Source organism: Polyodon spathula, chromosome 1 (assembly GCF_017654505.1).
Source record: "Polyodon spathula isolate WHYD16114869_AA chromosome 1, ASM1765450v1, whole genome shotgun sequence".
In the NCBI taxonomy this organism is placed as follows: domain Eukaryota; kingdom Metazoa; phylum Chordata; class Actinopteri; order Acipenseriformes; family Polyodontidae; genus Polyodon; species Polyodon spathula.
Genome location: NC_054534.1, coordinates 51,356,861 through 51,376,909, shown reverse-complemented (window position 1 = coordinate 51,376,909; position 20,049 = coordinate 51,356,861). Strand labels below are relative to the sequence as shown.

General features: G+C 37.4%; 1 pseudogene; it reads left to right on the top strand.

Moving 5' to 3' along the window:
• The window catches only part of LOC121321115, a 138,511-nt pseudogene that overhangs the window by 47,478 nt on the left and 70,984 nt on the right, over positions 1-20,049 (top strand).

The window sequence follows — 20,049 nt, the reverse complement described above, 5'->3', positions numbered from 1 at the left end:
GCAACCGGAAGAGATGCATCCTCCAGTAAGGGGGTATTTTAAGCATTCCAGTCTCAACCACTATCCCCATCAACTGATGCAGGGAAGGAGCTTCCTGCTGATGTACAGGACCGGGTGCTCGCTTCCCCGCACCTCCTGAGACAAAACTGCCCCGAGTCCTGTCTCTGATGCATCCGTCTGCAGGGTGAACTTCCTACTGAAACCTGGACTGCACAGCACTGGCTTGTTATACAGTCTCCACTTCAAAGCAAGAAAGGCCCTCTGGCACGGCTCTGTCCACTGATCCGTATTTGGGGCAACCTTCCGGATGACTTCCGTCAGAGGCATAGCGAGCGTGGCGAAGTTCTGGATTAACTTTCTGTAATAGCCCGCTAGTCCCAAGAAGGAACGCACATGGGTTTTGGTTGTAGGGACCTTAGCAATTAGCAGTCTGATCTGGCCACTCCCAAATACCCCAAATACTACAACTCACTCTTCCCAATGGCATATTTCTTTGGGTTAGCAGTGAGCCTAGCCTCCCGCAAGGATTGCAGTACTGCCGCTACCTTACAAAGATGACTCTGCCAATACTCACTGTGGATAACCACATCATCTAAAGCAATACAAGCAGCGACGTACTGCTGATGGGGCTGCAAAATGTGATCCATCACTGCTCGAAAATGGCTGGTGCTCCATGTAACCCAAAAGACATGGTCCTCAATTGGTACAACCCGAAGGGAGTCAAATGTGTTCCTCTCTCGGGATTAGGGGGTCAGGGATATCTGCCAGTACCCCTTTGTTAAATCCAATGTTGTCATAAAATGAGCCATGCCTAGGCGCTCCAGCCACTCATCTACTCGGGACATGGGATAAGCATCGAACTTCGATTTTTTTTTCATTGACTCGCCTGAAATCAATGCAAAACCGAGTAGAACCATCTGGCTTATCCACCAACACAATTAGACTGTTCCAGTCACTTTGGAATTCTTCTATTACCCACAGTCTGAGCGTTTCATCAATTTCAATTTTTATTACCTGCCTTTTGTGCTCAGGTATACGGTACGGCCTCTGGCGAACTGGCGCCCCCGGCTCAATTTCAATGTGATTATGGGCTACTCGAGTCTGCCCCTGGACGGGAGAAAACGCATCAGGAAACTCCACCAGTGGCGCCTGAGCCTGACATTTCTGTTTGAGTCAGATTATCTGTAGTCTGTACCGACCCTTTTTTCACCAATACAGAAAGATCAGGTCCCAAGTCTGTGACATCATCTGCTTGCGCCCCTAACAAAGCCTCTTGTTGCAACCAGGGCTTCAAGGGGTTTACATGTTGACTGTGCTTTTCTCTCTGTTGCTCCGGCTGGCAGATCTCATAATCCACCGTCCCAGTGTGGCGTTTAACCACATAAGGGCCTTGCCACTTCGCCAGAAGTTTACACTCAGAGCTAGATGACAATAGAAGTACTTTATCCCCACAGGAGCGTTGTACAGTGAAAAAAACAGCAATATTTACTCACTGTTTTATTTCTCTTTTTACATTCCACATAACAAAACTAGGATCATATTAGAAAAATAAAAGTTTGATCACTATACAAGTCATTTCATTTGCAAGTTGGAATGATGTAGCTGAAGCAACATCTTAATGTTAACACTGGCAGCTTCACATTTATGTTGAGATCACTATTTGTTAGCTAGTGTTGCATGATCTTCTGTTTTTATATGTACAGTCTACATGTCAGTGTGTATAGGCTGAGAAATGTCAAAACTGTAGTCACTACCAATTCTCACACTGTGTTAGACTAATAAAATAAAAGCGAGCCAAGGTTTGGGTCCCTGTGTTTTTTTTCTCATTTGAGTTAAACTAGGTAAATCTAGTCCCTAGCGGTTGTTCATCGAGGATTGTTCATAACTTGATGTGTTGTGTGACTGTGTGTGTGATATATATATATGTCATGTTACGTATCTGTACAGTGACTCACATATCGCGTGTGGTGAACTATGCATTGCCCTGCCGACCTAATCCCTCCCTACCTGGGTGGTGCTTGGCCAATTGTGCACAACCCAATTATTGTTACTTGTAATAATACACCTTTTGGAGAGAGTTGATACTTTTAAATACTTAGGTGTCAATATCGATACAACTCTTAAATTTGAAAAACACATACAAGAAATATGTAGCAGAATTCAGAGAAAACTTGGATTGTTGTATGGCCAGCATCCTTTCTTACATTTTACATCAATGATTAAATTAGCTAAGCAGCTCTTGTTTCCTATTATGGACTATAATGATGTGATTTACATGACTGCTAGTAAGTTATTTGGATAAAATTGATACATTATTTGATAGGATTTGTAGATTTGTTCTTCAGTGTACTCCTTTAGAACGTCGCTGTACCTTGTATTCTGGGTTAAACTTGTTGTCACCTGATAATGTGTGCTTAACAAACTGTCTGTTTATTTGAGTAATCTATAACAGGAGTTTACCTATGACTTACAGCTTTCAAAATGTTTGTGGAACCAAATATTTTAAAATACCAGTGGTAAAAAGTGTTCATTGCTCAATTAGATGGTGATGTTATTGTGGTAGGAAATACTTAAAATTCACTTTGGACAAGCAATTTGAGGGTATAGCCTCAGGGCTCGCAAAATTTTGGTTGTGGTACTTGCCCTTCAGGCAATCCATTGTAGACATTTGGTTGTCCACAAAAATGTCAAGTTTTCCATAATTGACCAATGGACTGTGATTTGTACAAATTACACAGTACTCAATTTAGGTACAGTATCTTAGGGTTCATACACTTTTTCAACATCAAAATTCCGTACTTTTTCCAGACTTCCATTTGTTTTTCTCAGACTTTTTAAATTTATTTTCTAGTAGTTTTTCGATAGTTATCCACATTGGCAGGCAGCCGCAGAGCATTATAGCTTTTTGATCCAGAGCAGAAGTTGCTCCTGGTTTTCTAAAAGTATTTGTCAGAATCTGGAGGTGCATATCTAGCAAGAGACAAGGCAGGTATGCAAAAGAAAAGATTATTTACAAAAAAGAATATACAGAGTTAAGAACATAAGAAAGTTTACAAACGAGAGGAGGCCATTTGGCCCACCTTGCTCGTTTGGTTGTTAGTAGCTTACTGATCCCAGCATCTCATCAAGCAGCTTCTTGAAGGATCCCAGGGTATCAGCTTCAACAACATTACTGGGGAGTTGATTCCAGACCCTCACGATTCTCTGTGTAAAAAAGTGCCTCCTATTTTCTGTTCTGAATGCCCTTTTGTCTAATCTCCATTTGTGACCCCTGGTCCTTGTTTCTTTTTTCAGGCTGAAAAAGTCCCTTGGGTCGACACTGTCAATACCTTTTAGAATTTTGAATGCTTGAATTAGGTCGCCGCGTAGTCGTCTTTGTTCAAAACTGAACAGATTCAATTGTTTTAGCCTGTCTGCATATGACATGCCTTTTAAACCCGGAATAATTCTGGTCGCTCTTCTTTGCACTCTTTCTAGAGCAGCAATATCTTTTTTTTATAGCGAGGTGACCAGAACTGAACACAATATTCAAGATGAGGTCTTACTAGTGCATTGTACAGTTTTAACATTACTTCCCTTGATTTAAATTCAACACTTTTCACAGTGTATCCGAACATCTTGGCCTTTTTTTATAGCTTCCCCACATTGTCTAGATGAAGACATTTCTGAGTCAACAAAAACTCCTAGGTCTTTTTCATAGATTCCTTCTCCAATTTCAATATCTCCCATATGATATTTATAATGTACATTTTTATTTCCTGCGTGCAATACCTTACACTTTTCTCTATTAAATGTCATTTGCCATGTGTCTGCCCAGTTCTGAATCTTGTCTAGATCATTTTGAATGACCTTTGCTGCTGCAACAGTGTTTGCCACTCCTCCTACTTTTGTGTCATCTGCAAATTTAACAAGTTTGCTTACTATACCAGAATCTAAATCATTAATGTAGATTAGGAATAGCAGAGGACCTAATACTGATCCCTGTGGTACACCGCTGGATACCACACTCCATTCTGAGGTTTTTTCTCTAATCAGTACTTTCTGTTTTCTACATGTTAACCACTCCCTAATCCATGTACATGTGTTTCCTTGAATCCCAACTGTGTTCAGTTTGAGAATGAATCTTTTGTGCGGGACTTTGTCAAAAGCTTTCTGGAAATCTAAATAAACCATGTCATATGCTTTGCAATTATCCATTATCGATGTTGCATCCTCAAAAAAATCAAGCAAGTTAGTTAGACACAATCTCTCTTTCCTAAAACCATGTTGACTGTCTCCCAGGACCCTGTTACCATATAGGTATTTTTCCATTTTGGATCTTATTATAGTTTCCATAAGTTTGCATATAATAGAAGTCAGGCTTACTGGTCTGTAGTTACCTGGTTCAGTTTTGTTTCCCTTTTTGTGGATATACCAGCGTGCTGACTTGCAGTATATTACTTTTTTGTAAGGGATGATATTGGATTCTGATCCAAACTTCTTTATACCCTTTGTTACAAAATATAACACGTGCACACATTATATATTAATGTGCAAGTGTTGTATATTAAACATACAAGTCAAGTACTAAATACAGTACACCCTCGCTATAACAGCCCTGTTTGGTCCAAAGCCCTTTGTTTGCTAAAAGGACAATCCAAAACAAACAACCTAAACTGCTGGAGTAAGTTAAGGAAGTCACCTTGGATAAAGGCATCAGCTAAATTATTAATAATATTAGTGCTGTTTTTATTCTTTGTTTTTCTTTATTATTACAATATTTTTCACTAATACCGCTATCAATAACGATAATAATAGCAGTAAGATTGTGAATAAAAGTAGAATTGCAAGTACGGTACCTATTTGTGGCATGCTGCATCTAGTATTCTGGCTATATCCTATTCATTGAAGAACACAGTACACAGCCCACAACATGTGAACCTTGGTGAGCAGAGTACAGTAGCTTGTAATTCTAGTCTGTAACTTTGTTTAAAAAATCATAGCCTTCTATATAAAAGTATATACTTTGGCTGTCGTAGTGTCTATTTTACCATTAGTTTCACTGGAGCAGACACAGTCACGTGACATATACCAGCGTGCTGACTATATAGGATTACTTGAGTTGTCGGGGGTGTTACACAGGGAAATCCTCGCGGGGTTTGGTTACAAGCAATGTGTACGGTACGTCACCCCGGAAATCACTCAAGCATTACCAATCAAAAACTCTGAACGTGTTTTACCATCTTGATTGAGAAATGTTTGATTAAAGCACAGAACATTATCTTGTTATAGAGTAAAAAATTGGAGTGCCCGTCAGGCAAGCAGCCAAAAAAAACATGTTGTCAGACAGATTTTTTTGGTTGTCCCGGAATGTCGGACTAGCAATTTTGTGAGCCCTGATCCTATGTAAAAGTAATACAAAAACATCCATAAGAGTCCTAGATTTAGATTTTTGCTGATATAGTGTTCAAGCCAGCCATATAAAAAAAAAAGTCTGAAATGGCTGGGTATGACCACTTCTGTCTGCTAGTTTTAAAAATTAATGGCCGTCTGTGTAGTGACCCATTCATTACAACTTAATTCAAAACAATACTTTGACTGGAAAATAAGTTCTTACTAGATTAACTGTAATATTTTATTATGGGAGTTGTAAATCATCGAAATAGATTCACTATATACCTTTTTAAATGTATCTTTACAACGTTTTATTTATTTAGTTTGTTTTTGTTTGATGCAGTAGTGATGTTGCAATGTCAGCTCATGTATTTTCATTTTTCAGAATGTCTGCAAGTTAATAGTTTAGTCTATAGTCCTTATTTCACTCAGGGTTTATTAATTAATACAAATTCAACTGTGTACCCTGACTATTCATTTTTAATGGTGATTCAATGTCTTGCTATACTTGTATAAAAATATATATATATATTTACATTGTTTGTTTCTTATTCTTTTTCCAGATCTACTGGTGCTACAAAGCCTGCTTCAGTTCCAAAGGTATGTACATTTACTGTAAAGCTGCATATACATAATGGAGAGAAGAAAGGTCTTCAACCTTTTTTTATGGCTTTCTTGATTTTTTATGCAGTGTGCGTCAATGTGCTTCAAATGTACTATCGGAGCAACAGACCTCTAAATTCGTCAACATGATTATAAACAACATAAAACAGCAAAGGAGATGTGAGCAAAATAATTATTCTAGTTGAAGCTATTTTCATGTTAATGATAGTTAAATACATACTGTAGATAGCACGTATCTATAGATCTACAACTTACCAATACATGTAGAAGCCTAATATTTTGATACTGAAATTAACATGTTTAGCCTTTTTTTATATGTGTGATGTTTTAATTGTCATTTGTGTTCCATACTATCTAAATATTCTGCATGTGCAATATAGGCATGTACAAAATCTTTTTGCTCTTCAGTCGTTTTAGCTTTGTCGCATACATTTGATGTACTGATGCTTCTAAATGGCAAGTGATTGAGCTAATATTTTCTCATACTCCTAGCAATCAATATATTGTGTGAATACTGAAATATGTGGCGTTTTGTAAAATCTAAAAAAACAGATTATCATTTCCTGTATAAATATCCCATCCTGAAGACTGCATTTTTAGCCTACAAAGAAGCATTAGCGCAGTGTGTTGCATGTGTGTTATGTGTGTATGTGCTTTGTGTTCTTGTCTAGGATGAGCCTCAGGAGATATTTAAACCAGTGCCCCTTGCATCTCCTCTTCCTACTGCACCCAAAAGCACAACTGCTCCCAGTGCAGCCTACAATAAGACAGCTAGGCCTTTTGGAGCTACTGAAGCACCCAAAGCTGCCTCCATTCCGTCAGCATCATCAGCTTTCACACCTGCTTCCACTCCCCATTCCTTTGCTGCTCCCCCACCCCCCCCCTTTGCAACAGCTGCAGCCCCTCCTCCACCTGCAGTATATACATCTACAAAAGCTAAACCCATCCTAGACGGCCACATGCCCCCACCCAGCGCAGCTAAAGTTACAGTAGCACCATCCGTTAATGTCCCATTGCAGCCCTCTGTCTATAATACCCCCATCAATCTCTACTCCAACAACAATGCCTGTGAGGTCGCAGAAGGCCAGAGAAGAGGACTGAATCAAAGGGAAGCTGCACAGCACAATGGGTAGGTGGATCTATAGGCTGTCTCAGCTGTGAGTTTTTGTGCATCCGGAGAGCAAGTGCTTTTCTAGCACAGAAGCCCTTTTGGTTGCTGATTTAAAGTAATGTTGCAACCAGTTTGCTCAAAATTTCTTAATATTATATGTTCAATAAGTCCTTAATATTCTATTATTTTGCAAATCCCACTTTATCTGCTGTATTTGGAAAATCGAGAACTTCCCCAGCTTGCCAGTCAGTCATAGCTGTTGCATATTTGTTGGCACCAAGAAATGACTTGTCTATTAAATCATCAGAGTGGCTTCACAGAGGATAATTTAGTCAAATGAGTTAGCAACAAGGCAAAGCAGTGCAGCATAAATATGAACATGCTTCTGAGTTCCTTCATCCTCAGTATGTGCTCACTGTTTGTGACAAGAACTACATTATACGTGCAGTACAATATACCAAGGCACACTTCTAATTCCATCATACAAACAAGAAGCACATGTACCACAACTAAAAACCAGATAATTTACTTTCAAATGCAGCGTGCTGTAAATTTACATATTTCCTGGCTATCAGATCAATGTTGATGTAAAACTTCGGCACAATACTGTTTTCAAAAGTTAGCAATGGTGTTCTGGGTTAAATCACAAAAACTGCAGTTGATTTAAATGGAGTAGCAAACATCCGTCATGCACTCCAGCTGGGTCGGAAGATTTTTTTATGGAAGCAAATTACAAAACAAAAAAAATGTCATTAAATTTCCTTTTTTTACGATGGCCAAATCTGTTGCTAACTGTGTTACATTGCAGTGGTCACAACACTGTTATAGTTCTTTGTTCCTTATATTTGTGTATTTCATTACTATGCTTTTAAACACTAATTTTTTCCCATAATTTATATTCTTAGTGCATACATTCAGAAAAATAAAACCTCTTCAAAAGTGATAGAACACCTTTTTTTTTTTTTTTTAAATGGCTTAACATTTAATTGTTGACACGGTACATGCTTAACTGTGCTTCTGGTATTGTGAAATGAGCAAAGGTGTTGTGTTGAGGTTATGGCTCTGTTGCACACATGACTACTGACTCTTCTTTACCCATGGGTGTGCTCATATCATGCGCTACTGTACTGCTGGCATGCAAACACAATGTTCCCGAGACGTGTATGTTGGACATTGCAATAAATACACATCTTGAGATCATATGTTGGGCACTTTGCTAAGCAGATCTTTACAGCACTAATACAGCAAAGTAAGAACCTAAGGCTGGTGAAATTGTAGTAAGAGTCTCTGACCTTCTATACATATATTTAGACTACTGTCATTTTATCTATATACATTAGATCTATTACATCTAGATCTAAGTGTTTAAAAATTGATGAGCAAGGTGAAATGCATCTGTATATATTCAGGTACCAATTGTTTATTCTATATCTTTCAATATATTTACAGCAAGGCACTTCAGTAATAGCAATTTATGAACTGTAAGTTTAGGTTCTTCCAACAAGTTGTACATTTTGTTGTACTATATGCATGACTAATTAAATAAGTTAAGACATCCCTATGAGCTATTTCTGAAAGCATTTACCCAGCTGTTATTTGGCATTCATGAGTTGTAACTGTACACCTGCTTTTAATAATATGGACAGAAAGCCACCGACATTGCCAAAAGACTGTTTATTGGACAATCTATTAATTTATAAATAGATAGGGATTTTGTTCTTTTAAAAGTTTTTTTGTTGGATGCATATTTTATAAGCAGCCCAGCGTGCCTTATATGTACAAAACTAGGCTATGGAATGGAAGAGTGAACATGGTAAATGTACTGAATAATACGGCAAACAACTCCCAATCAAAAACTGTGAATTTGTTGAAACATTCGAGTTGGAACCTTGTTTCTATTTACATAGAAAGTGTAGCTGTATTTCAGTTTACAGTGGATCAGCTTGCAGAACGCCTCTTGCAATCACAATTATTATTTTAATTTTTAAAAAATTAGCATTGTGTAGCATTGTCAATTAGCTCACTTTTTTTTTTTAATTGCTTATTTTGATTATTTTCAAATCAAGTTTGCAGCTCATGAAATTTTTTTTCAGAGAAGCTCTCCTTAAACATTCCTTAAAACAGTCCTTAAACTTTTGTTAATAGGGCCCTGTGAAGGGTAGCATTGATTTCGGGCAGACTAATGACAGGAAATGCAGATGTAGGAGATGAGGTTACAGTTAAGTGCTTGGCAGCACACTTTTATTGAATTACAAACAAAATTAAACAATTAAACAAAACAATTAATAAAGTAGCACCTGAACCACACAAACATGGTGCAGGGACAGAAAGCACAACTATAGCTTACCGGAGCGATATACATTTTTACTTTTGCTGGGCGTCTGTATTGCCACAGGCCCATTTTATTATTTGTTTCTAAAAGCCACCAGTTAAACAGTGTGACTAGTTTCAAAATTCACATTTATTAAGCTAGCCAAGTGTTTATTCTTGCCTTGGAATTTATGTATATTGATGGTTCCCTTTCAAATACAAAATGTAACCATTACCGAATGTGTATTTACCTTCTAAAGACCCAAATCCTGAATATTATATACCAAAGCTGCTCTTTTAACCTGTGACGCAGTCATGACCCTGCCCCTCGGGTATCAAAAGCCCTGCGCTCGCAGATCTCAGTGCCATTTTTCCTTTCAAGACTGGTGTGACCTAGAGCCGTGTTTGGATAAGTACAATTGTTGCTTATATATGTATATATTTTGCATCTTTACACAGTTATGTGATATTAAGTGAATCTCTGAACTAGCTCTTCTGTTATTGCGTATTTGTGTTCGCTACAGCCTGTAACTGGTTGTATGTAGTGTATTCCCGATGTCGTGTCCCGCCATACTTAAGGTCTACCTGGCAGCTACATCAGGATCGTCTTCCCAGGATCACACTTCCTGGTGGGACAGTTTTTGAAGGATACTTAGAGGCTAAAACCCCCTAGAAAGGACCCTGTTCCTTGCTGGCAGCAAAATGTACTTCTGGATGCACTTACAATGCCATTCGAGCCCATAGATTCAGCAGAGCTGAAATTCCTGTCCTTAAAGACTGCTTTCCTGCTTGTTATTGCCTCTGCCAAGCAGGTAGGTGAAATGCAAACATTCTCAATGACAAAAGCCTGTTTTGTTTTTTGTGGAGGCCAGAACTAAGGTTACTCTCTGCACTAATCCTGCTTTCCATATCAACCAGTCAGTGGAATTGGAGGCCTTCCATCCTTCTCCTTTCCAGTCTGATAGGGAGAGAAAGCTTCATACGCTCTGTCCTGTTAGGGCACTGGCATATTATATGGATCACAACCAGCAGCAATCCAAGCATTTGTTTGTTGTTTGTTTGTTTGTTTGTTTCGGGTCTAAGTTTCATGGACAAGCCCTGTCTAAACAGCGGCTGTCGAGGTGGATTGTAGACACGGTCAGGATTGCATACAATGTAGCCAACCTGCCCACCAGAGGTCTTGCATGAACCCAAATGCCATGGACCCTTAATCGGTCATCGGACAGGATGCCAAAGTTTATCTACCTTTTTAGCACATCTGTCGGTGCTGCAGGTTCTTCACCTGCGCCGGCTTGTGTAATGTATCCCATTCAGTAATGGTTACATGTCATACTTGAAAGGGAAGGTTAGGTTATTGTCATAACCCTGGTTCCCTGAAATAGAAATGTAACCATTACTCTTCAAGGTTGCTGCATTCACTCCAATACAGCAGGCCTGAAGAGGAAATGGCGCTGTCCCTAATGCAACAGTCGTGTGTATCTCTTGGGGCAGGCGACATCTGATGCATATGGGGCTCTTAAAGGAGCAGCTTTGATAAGTGCCATAGGCATAATTTACACGGACATGCCCCCCTCACTTTTTCAACAATAGGTAGATATCCCTCTCACATTGCAGGAGTACTATAACTTTTATTTTCACAATAATTTATTGGTATAATAACTAGTCTGTATAGAAGTCAATGGGAAGAAAAAAGGGATTGGATCCAGGATCCATTACTGATGTTATCACACTGAGGTTTCTGTCTACTTAGTTTTAAATTTTCATTTTAAATTGAAACAGTAAGCTTTAAAACAACAAAATGACCTTTTTGTGCCTTGCACAAATAAATAGACATCAATAAAAACTAAATACATTACCAACAACTTTTTACATAATTATTATACCAGATTATTAACAGTATATTACTGATTCTAAGTTATTTTGCGTGTTTAAGTACATCTCACAGACTCTCGCATCTCTATTTTATCAGTGTTCCAAAAACTCACTCTTGGTCACTGTGAAACGGCTAGGAGCCCTGCACATAAAAAGGGGGCAGGGCAAAGTCCTGCTGATATAAAGTAGTACAAGTATTTTGTATTTGTTTTAGTATTATGATTTATTAATTGTATTTATAAATATGACGGCGATTTTGTATTTGTGTTTTGTATTCTGCATAAATGATGGCAAAAAGCCATGTGTTTTTATTTTGTTTGGCAGCGTGGATGGGGAAGCCCCATCCACACAGAAACTTGTATAGAAAACTTGTATATGGCCATCTCCCGGTTTTTTAATTCAGCAATATAAAAACCCTGCCATTTTCACTGTTCTGGGTAGAGTATTGTGGGTGTTTGAGAGGAGGAACGGGAATGGAGAAAATGAAACGTAACTAAAAATACAGATACTATATAGGATCATTGAAGGCGATTACCCAACCTGACCGAGATATTGTTTAGTGTTTGTAAGTTGTTTTTGTCTGCCTTTTTGTTTTTGTAAAACCATTTTTATTTTATTTTTGTGTTAAAGTACCACACCGCTTTTTTGCACCGCAGTACCTTGCCTATGTTTTGTTCTTGCATCTGGCCTGACGTCACCACTCAGCCATCCCTGTCACAGTCACATTTTACTAAACATTTTTAAACTATTAAATAAACAATTACCATAACAAACATTATCATATTCATCATAGCAAAGTTGAGTTACCTGTAAATAGGAACATGTTTAAAGTTTACAGCTCATTGTCTGGAGCTTGGTGTTACTTACATTAGCATCGATACACTGCTGTTTGAGGTTCAAGCTACATCTGCATATTTTAAGTGGATGGAAGCTGAAAATACTTTTTAAAAACAACCTTTTCTTATAACTATACAGTACTAGCATCAGTTTAATACACAAACTGTATTTATCTTCAGTATTTCAATTGTGGGGAAAAGGGCAATTCTCATCCCTCTCATTAAATCTGCATTATGCCACACTCGCTATAGCACTCAACACTGCCTCAGGGGCCGGTTGTACTAAAGGAATCTGATCATGGATCCAGCCTTCGACCTGAGCAGAGCGTCAGTGCACTTCAAAGGCTAAAGTCATGGCTTCAGAAGTGACTGAATAATATTGCTATTTGCCAGACATGTTACTCATGACAACATTGTGCCAACAATTTATTGTTTTGAATGGTTGCCATAGGAATGTCTTTGGATCTTTTAATTAGACATACAAGGTGTGCAATGTTTTGTTATTCTTATTTGTAACATTTTATAATTTCATATAGAATAGTCTTCATGCATGCTATAGAAACTAACCCCTCACTTTTGAAACCAAAGTTACGCCACTGATAAGTGCTCAGGTAATTCAAGCTATAAGAGAGATATCCCATTTGGAATGTTAACTTCCTTAGCATTTGATTTATATAGTTGTAGTTCTAGTTCAATTCTTGTTAATACGAATTTCAAGGGACCAGAAAAAAAAAAAAAAAGTATTATCAGTCTAAGCCAAATGCATACTGTCAGTTTTTATTGAAGTTACAGTAACACTGAAATCAAATTGCAATTACTGAACAATGAAACGTTTTATACATTTAAAAGTATTGAAAATCCAGTTGGAAGTGAACTTTTAAAACATACATTGCAAATAAACCACACTTTCAATCTGCATGTCCCATTCTGATCAGAGGCATTTTTAAACCACAGAATGCATCCTCAACACCAGATATTGAGCAAGTCGGAAATGCATCCACAGTTTGCTGTTCATAGGCCTGTATTGTATCCTATTTTTTCGTAGTGGTTGAGAAAGTGTTTGCGGTAATGTTGAAATCTGCAGCAACATCTTTCTTTTTCTGTGTGGTGCTGCATTCTACTTTCATCTGCAAAGATATGATGTGTGAGCCATCTGCAACTGAAAGTGCAGCATAGAATCTGTTATCCCAAAATAGCACTAAAATTCATACAGAGGGAGTAATCTGGATGCAAGTTAATACATTTCACAATGTCCTTTATACTCAGCTGTTCGAACTAGAGCGATTTTAGTTTGTCTATTTTCTTACCTGTTAGGGCTCCAAAAGTATTTGCACTAACAGGAAATTTGTGTTATATGTGAATGCGTAATTTACAGTCGGTGACTGCTAGATTTGGTCAGTATCAAATGTGTCTAATCCGGGATCGTTTTAACAAGAATTTACTGCAGTTCTAATTACTGGCATTTTATGTACGTATGTATGCATTTTACTGGCATTGTATGTATGTACTTCATTCACTGACATTTTATGCACACAGTAAATAGTTTCCTGGAACGTATGTATACAGTTCCCAAGTGTTTTAATGCATATAGTTCCGTGGAATTGTATGTAGTTAGTTCCTTGGCACATAGATTGTATAGTTTCCCTCCTACATCCATTACATGAAAACAAAGCATGCAAAACTAATGTACATGCACAATATACATGTCTTCTCATATTGACCCTGTTTGAAAATGTTATCCACCATTGTTATCCACCACAATTGTACTTTGCCACCAGATTTTGAAAGCTAATGTCCAAATGGCCACCAGCAAACATCGTGATTTGTCCCACCCTGCTTGGGAATGTCTACCCTCAATCGAGGAAAGGTGTATGTGTGCATTCAGATAATATTAGTACTATTGTTGGCTGAATCTGATGGGTTTGCTCTTTCTTTCTGTATAAAGTTAAAGCCAACTTTAAAATACCATGATTGTCTTAGACATCATTTACCTTAGTGGCCTTCAGCAAAGCTACTAATATTAAATTGGAAAGAACCAGTAATGTCAGGCAATTATCTTTTTAACTTTAATATTGATGAGTCAATCAATCAATCAGTCTTTTTTTTTTTTACTATATCATTTCATATCAGTAATATATATATATATATATATATATATATATATATATATATAATATATATATATATATATATATATATATATATATATATATATATATATATATTTGTATAATATTTATAATTTGATCATTTACAACATCAACATAGTTTTTTAGATTTATAAAGGTAACCTAGAAGAAAAACTAGTTGGCTTGAAGTAATGCACAAACAAGACAAAATAATGTGTCCGTGCAGCAGATCGTATATTCACTCAAAAGGAAACAAAGTATCACAACATGTTCTCGGCACAGAACCAAAGTGCGATGTCCTTGTAAAGTGCTGATTAACTATCCATATTTCAACACAGCCTACACAGACATACTCAAGCATTTTCATACTACTTGTTTAATATTTATTTTAACCCTTCAAAAGCATGAGTTGCAGACTACACTGTAGTAGTGTTACAGGGTGTGAAAGGCAATTTGAAGGGGGTATCTGCATGCTAGCATGCCCATGGCATCCTTCGAGTGTTTTTGATTAGGAGGGATGTCAGGAGGATAAATTAAAACAGCTTTGGCGTGCTTGTGTTTGCTATTATGATTTTGTTTAGGCCATGCTGCATTTTCCTCAGATTTTAGGTTCGGGTTGTCAGTCATTCAGCTTTTTCTTTTCATTCTCTTTGGTGTCCCTCAATTTATCTGTCTCAATAATACTCTCTCTCCTGTTTCTATGTATTACTTTTCTACCAGCGGCCCTCAGAGCATTCTAAAGTAAGAACAGTATTTCTCTGAGTTGTTTAACGCTACAGTTTTTGTTATTATAACTATTTTTACACTTCAGAAGTATTCTGTGCCTTTACCTTGTTCTTCTTTATGAAAGGTGTTTGCCTAGTTGGATCTAGTCTGGAATTGTTTGAGTGTCAGACACCATTTTAAAAGTGTCTAGAATGTAAGTGCGTTGTCCATTTTATAGTAAAAAAGGAGTGTAGAAAAAAAAAACATTCCTGTCTTAGAAGTATCAATTCTAAATACACTTGAATGTAACATTTTTTTAGAGCAAGGAGTGACTCCAGAAGTATTATAAAAGGCAAGAATTATAAAAGACAAGAACCAGAAGACAAGCCGGTTAAAATAATTTAAAGAATTCAACCTGTGTGTGTAGTTATTAGCATTTCTATTTGTATTGATCTGGTCAGAGATACTACACTAGTAGGAAAGTACACAGTATTGGTTGTTGGACTGAAAAGAAGCATGCCATGCTTTGTTTTTGTTTTCAGTAAGATATTTTTATATGAAAGACAGATGTCTGTAGCACATGTAGTTTGGCTGTTTGTGTCCGACTAGCATTAGTCATGTCTGTGAACTGTCCAAATACACACCATTACAGAGTAGATAGCAGAAAAACACTTATGACTGTACAGTAAGTTGAATTAAGAGCTGGGCGATCATTTAGTACTCTGTCTCAGACATTTAAGGGTCAATGTGGTATTTTGTGATCTAAACAGTGATTGATGGTGGGAGTCTACCCTTAAGGCGTTTCTATCCCTGTGATTTATGTATAAATAATTTGTTTACTAAATCACAGTTGACTACAGTTGAGACTTGTAGAATGGGCTGAAAACACCCCAAGTAAAACCACCTCTCCTTCAGATATTCAAGTATTAAAACAGGCTGAAAATGAACTAGATAACATACATTTTAGCATATTAGACACATAAGAAATTAAACTTTGTGGAAATGTAAATGGTGTAAAAATCCCTTTAAGCTGTAGGAAGACTACAGAAAATGTTAAGGTCATAAATTATAGCGGCACAATAGTTACAGTTTCAACTTTTTTTTCTATTTTAAGCTCTGATTTTCAGCCATTTATATCTTGGCAGTTTTCGCTGTAAATATTGAACTGCTCTTTCATTAGGGTTAGTACTGGTGGAAGGAGATACCTGGAGAAAAACTGTAATAGCTGTAGTGCTTGGTGCTGAGGTTGCAGTCTCTGCTGACTTTAATTTTAACCTACAGTGGTTAGAATATGATTTGGATTTTACTTTAAAAGTTATTCTCATTTTAACATTTTTTTTGTGGCATGCAAGTGTTGGAGAGGTGGTAGATTTCCATTAGGTCCACTTGGAAAGACTGACGCCCTTAACTGGTGCTGTGTGAGAATGCTGCCCACTTTGCTGGGGATATCGGCTCTCTGTGGCTGTCATTCTAGAAATTCTGTCCCCATTCTCTCTCTCTCTTCTCACACGCGCTCTCTCTCTCTCTCTGACTGCCATGGACAGGAGCCTGTCATTTTTACAGACTGTCTTACTCATCCGATGGCCATGTTGTTGGGAGAATAAGTGCTTAGATACCCAATAAAGATAATTAATATGGATAATGTTTTTCTTCAGTTAGCACTGTTAGTTACAAATTTTGAGTTCAAGAACGCTTAGATAATAATTTGCAATAAAACATGCAACACATCTCTTTAGAATTATAAAAACATTAGTAAGAACAGTACGATTCAAAATATATTATTCTCAGCAAGAAATTATATGTAGATAATTGTTTCAGTGTATATCAATTGCATGTAAAAGCTAGCATACATTCATTTTCAATAATTTGTCTTTTCAATAAGAATCAATAATACTCTGTCAGCAAATGTAATAATCTAAATATGCAAGCAGGATAATTCATTTTAATTAATAGGATACTATGAAATCACAATTCTTTATCAATCAGTTTTCTGTGTGTGTATATATATATATAATCAGAATTAACAGCTACAACATCCATTAGTGTATTCTTACTCAGTTTCTTGAATCACTTTGACTAGTCTAGCTGCTAATTTACTTTAATGAATGATTAAAACTACCCTTTTGTTATAAAACAAAGTATGATGCACCCCTTTTAGATTTCACAGCATCGACATTTCTGCAAATATACAGGTGTTATATTCCACAAGTATAGTTTCTGTAATTCTCTATTCTTTAGTTCAATTGGAGAAAATATTGATTGTAGCATTGCGACCATGTGTGAAGACTCGGCAGATATTCTTCAAAATTGACCAATTCCTGATGGGCCAATTCAGTCCATTAATTAATTGTTCACTTTCCTTTTTTTTTTTAATGACAATCCAAGTAAACAGAGCTCCTCTTAAGTCCTTTAACAGTTTTCTTTCAAGTTTATTGAATCATTTCTCAATGTCATTTGCAACTGGCAATTCAAGTTGTTAAACGCTGCTCTTCATTTTTGTGACTAACTAAAGAAACTCCAGAAGAAAGAATCTTTTTTCTTTGTAACCTTGACTTGTTTATTTTAACCCTTTTGCAGTCCATTTATGACTTGTTTATTTTAACCCTTTTGCAGTCCATTTATTCTACTGCTGTCAGGCTGGTTAGGTACAAGAAATTTTTGTGAACAAAATAAAATTTCAGTGCTGTTCAAATTGAAACAAAGTGACTTTATTTACTTAAAACGAGTAACAAAGCAGTGCAAGTCCAAATGGTACCCTATACAAAGACAACAGTACCAAAACTTTGAACAAAAAAACATGTTTGTTTTTTTTTTTTTTTTTTTTTTTTTTATATATCAGGCGAACATTGAAAAAAAAAAAGTAACAAAGTGTCACACGTTTTTGCTTGATTTTATATTACCTTTAGAATTATCAGACAGGTACAAAACTTTTTACAAATCAATTACACACTACTACAAACAAAAAAACTAAAAGCTGTGAAAGCATAGCTGGCACAGTAGTGATCCACCCGGTCCACTGCACCCATCTTGCTGGTGTAATCGCAGATAACTGAAGGCTTGCCCAGCTCTTCAATTGCTCCTCTCTAGATAGTGCGCTGTACCTTCTCAAAGTCACTGCCATGAAAGGTGCTCAACATGAGCACTAGTCTTTTGTCTTTCCATCCTAGCACCATGACCTTGAAGTCCTTGCAGAATGAGACTCGTTTTTTTTCAGTATGAGGCCTTGCTTCACTGGTACTGGCAATCCTCTTCTGTTGGCCATTACTGTTTCAGTTGATGAAAATGGCATGTCAGGTCTCAATGTAAGTAAGGAATAATGACAAAACCAGTTTCACAGTCAGCAAAAACAAACAAACTCATCCCCACTTGGTAGGCTTCTGAGGATTGTAGCACTTGAAGATAATCCTTCCTTTTGAAGCCAACCGGTGCTCTCATCAATGCAGATGTCTCTATCTGGGATAAATAGCTCACGGCATTTTGTGTCTGTGTAGTTGACCACATTCCTGACCTTTTGTCCTCTGCTAACAAAAGCAGCCTAAGGCATCTGGGTGGGGGAAGGGCAAAGGTGTAGCATCCAAAATATCTGCAAGAAACATGATCTCATGAATACATCTTTGAAAAACTGTATTCTGTCGGCCCATTCCTCTGAGAAATATTCTTTTATGTCTGTTTTTACATTGTCCCATATTCAGCATAACACCAAAAAATGCCTTTATCTCTGGTAACGCAACAGGTTTCCAGGAGTTCCAAATAGAATTATGACGCAGCGGTCCTGTTTTACACTCGCATGTGTATTGGTTTCATTTACAATTTCAGTAAACAAAGCGTACATGAAAAAAAGTTGAAAAAACTCCAGTGCAGTCCTCAAAGTAGTACTCCCTTGATATCCTTTATTTACCACAGTAAATGGGAGTTTTGTGAAAACTTACCGATGTGCGTCTCATTTCGCGCTCTGGCTGCACGTCTGGTTCGTGGTCACTTTCCTCAGAGTCCTCAGTAAGAGAAATATTTACTTCCTTATCACTATATTGATCACAATCATCATCCAAACTGCTTTCGTCTGTACTTTCAGCCTCATCCATCATCTGTGCAAGTTCTTCAGGCTGTCTTGTCTTTCAATGCCTTCTCTGTGCCATTCTCACTCTGTGCGTCTCAGTCTGTTCAATTCGGCTTTGCTCAGCCTGTATATGGTCTATTCAGTTGTCTCCTTCTTCTTTGCGATCAGAGACGATTAGGGAATGCCTCGCCTCGGCTTTTTTCGGCTTAATTTTCAAGTATGGCGTCTCCATACTTGAATATGTATAATCTCTCTTTCATACATGTATGTGGATTTATTATTAATTGACTTACTGCCCACATCGCAACCAGGGTATGTAGAATAGCTCTTTCATACATGTATAGGCCTAATCAATCTACATACTATGGCGCAACCAAAAATGCGTCGCATACTGGAGTGCCCAGAGAAGCGTTTCATCCACTTGGATTCACTTATACAGTACATTACTAAGATCATACCTGTTTCACGGCTGTGAAACGTGACACAGACCGTGAAATTCATTCTTCACCGTGAAAACTGTCTTGTGTACTTTTACCCTGCATTGAAATCCAATTAAGTTGTGTATCGGTCCAGGTTCCTGCTGTGATTTTATAAGCTTGTTTCAATTTCAAAAAGAAAACTGGACAGGATTTATTGATTGACACTTAACAGCAGCCAATAACCACACTGGGCTTGCCTCACTGATTGGTAGATAAGGGCATCCACAGCGGGTAATAATTACCGCAGAGGATTGTGTACAAAAAGTAATTCTACTGGTGGAAACTATTTTGTACAACCAGTAATGTGTCATTGGGTCACATACATTGAGCTGCGATCCAGCGGCATTTGGACTCAGACAGCAATCACAAACGTAAAAGGTTGTGGATCGTGCATAGCTTCAAAACGAAAGGTAAAAAAAATTCCGAAACAGCGGCACATGACAACGTAGTAATGTTTAATAGTATTGGTATTGCTCAAGACAGACGGCTACATTTGAGACTGCTTTAAAACAAAATATGTATAAAATACATTAACAAAGCAGGTTACTCTTGA